Raw genomic sequence first — 2,475 nt, forward strand, 5'->3', positions numbered from 1 at the left:
TTACTCAATCTGCAATGGAACACGGACGTAAAATGGGCCGAGCCGAGGCGGGCCCGAGCCGAGGCGAGCCGTACCAGCAGTGGAAAAAACGCCATAGAGTATAGAAGCGGAACCAGAGGTAGAGTTGTTTTTCATTGTACCCACTAGCAGTAAAGTTTATTTGTCTGTAGCCATAAACTTTGCATTAGGTTATCAACGTTTTGAGCAAAAGAAAAACCACAGCTCAAGTCCCTGGTAAGGCACGCAGCTTGATTGTGTGATATGTATGAAGTGCTCGCTATCGTCATCTGTCATGCAGGTTTACTGGGGATGTTCACAGTCTGCTAGTGGCCATGATGAGTTGTGACTTTGAGCTTTTTACCGTTTTGGCCAATTAAGCCAATTTTCAACCAGTTTGTGCAATAACATTTGGTTTTCAGGCAATGTGCAATCGTGGTATACCCTCCTGCTGTCCAGAAGACCGTGATCATGGCAACAGCTTTTGGTCTTCATTTCTTGCACTTTAATTTGTAGTTCAGGAGATTGTTTTTCCCACAGTCCTCTGTTTTAGAAGCCTGGGTAGATCAGTCGGTAGAGCACAGAACTTTTAATCTGAGGGTCCAGGGTTCAAGTCCCTGTTCAGGTGTAGAGTTGCACATTCTGCTAGATAAGTTGTCCATTTGACATGCCTGTATGGGACATGGACCAATTCAGACACTACCATATCATGTGTTCCATGCACAAGTTTTTAAAAAAGAATTGTGACTGTTTTTCAAGCAGGTTTGTATCATAACAATGTTGCTGGTAAGTCTAAATTGAACATGGGCAACCTACATCCATCTTGCTAGCACCCAAATCTCTGTCTCATCTCCCTGCTTGGATAGTATGTCCAAGGACATACCACATATTGGTTCTATACCCTTTTCATTGTTTGCTACCACTCTTAAATAATTCCTTCATTGTATCAATCTCAGAATAACCAAGATGACAAGTTCCATTCATTTTGCCAGTATTCAACCACCCTGTCACTGTATTTTCAGCATCAGTTGTGTTTTTTTTTTGTTTTAAAAAAACTACCCCCCGTGTGAGGGTTGAACTCACGACCTACATATATGAGACTGACACATTGCCTCTGCACCAACGGGCTAGGGAAGGCTTGGCTATAGTTCCCAAAATTTCAGAAAAACTAACAATTTGGTCGTCAATCTTAATAAAACTATGTATGTGGAAACCCTATGTACTCACACAAAGGTTAAAATTGACCCTATTGCTTTTCATGACCCCATGAAAAGGGAGACAAAAGACTGTGTGCAAAGGTTGTATACATGTGTGCAAGGTGTATGCATGGATGAGTGTGAGGTATGGTGGTCAGCGATTTATGCTGACAGTTTAAAACTGACAAGAGATGAGGGGGAGAGGTCTGGAATGAGAGCACTCTAGGGCAATCACAGATGCACAACCAATAATAAAACACTACTGAGTGGAATGCATTCAGAAAATGAAGAACATTGTTCAGAAAGCTTAATGAAGCTTTCATATGACCATACTATTAACCCCCTGAACCTGGTAAAAGGTATGAAGGTACTCATGCATAGCTAGCCAGTGATTTACCTACTGTAGATGGTGGTCGGCGTGCCATGAGGCTTGAAAATTGCAGTTGGTGATTCAGAGGAGATGTAACAGTTTAAAGTGTAAAGTAACTTAATTTTCTAAATTTTCCACCTACAGTGCCAACGAGAGCTCTTCTCTAATATTACCGGGTACGCAATAGCTATTCACTTTAGAAGGTATTGTTGATTTCAGAAACAACAATAGACAGCACCATCTTATCACATGCCCATGTTTGTGTTTCTTCTTTGCAAAACATTCACATGAACTCGCAAATCAATTGATGACATTTTGGAGTCAAGGTTCAATGTCAAGGTGACTGTGTCTCATGTCTGTCCATCCATTCTTGTGAATGCAATATCCTGAACCCTAGAGGAAACACTTAGCTCAAATCTAGAGGTCAAGGTTACTGGTTCATTATGTCTCCAGAACTGTATATGTATTTCTTGTCTCCTGAACTGTTGAGTTGGGGTGACGTAAAGCCCCAGTGGCTAAATGGATAAGGCACTGGCCTCCTAAGCCAGGATTGTGGGTTCAAGTCCCATCTGGGGTGGTTTTCAGCAGAGTGGTGCAGCTGAAGTGTACTGCCCAACACCTAGAGGTGATAGTTCGAAATCATCCTCTGCTAGCTCTGTTTTGCTGGTGACACAATGGTAGACACTCTGAAAGGGAGGAACATCAAGAGATTATGATTTCCATGGTGAGATGAACCATGTTATAACTGCTGGAAAAGTTTTGACAGCCATGAAAAGTAGCAAATCACGTTCTGGCAGTTTTCTGTCCATTTTAAAAAATTGCATCCACTACCCGTCAGGACCCTGTAGTCTAATGCTGTCTTTCCAGTGATGTGATTGGTAAGTGGTTGGGCTGTATACAGGTTTTAATCAT

General features: G+C 42.0%; 1 non-coding gene across 1 annotated transcript; it reads left to right on the forward strand.

The window, feature by feature from the left end:
- Positions 1–2,068: 2,068 nt before the first annotated feature.
- Positions 2,069–2,140, forward strand: trnar-ccu (transfer RNA arginine (anticodon CCU)). Its single transcript has one exon. It is a non-coding gene; the product is annotated as a tRNA-Arg (tRNA).
- The last annotated feature ends 335 nt before the right edge of the window (positions 2,141–2,475 follow it).

The sequence above is a fragment of the Etheostoma spectabile genome, unplaced genomic scaffold, assembly GCF_008692095.1.
Source record: "Etheostoma spectabile isolate EspeVRDwgs_2016 unplaced genomic scaffold, UIUC_Espe_1.0 scaffold00018885, whole genome shotgun sequence".
Classification (NCBI taxonomy): domain Eukaryota; kingdom Metazoa; phylum Chordata; class Actinopteri; order Perciformes; family Percidae; genus Etheostoma; species Etheostoma spectabile.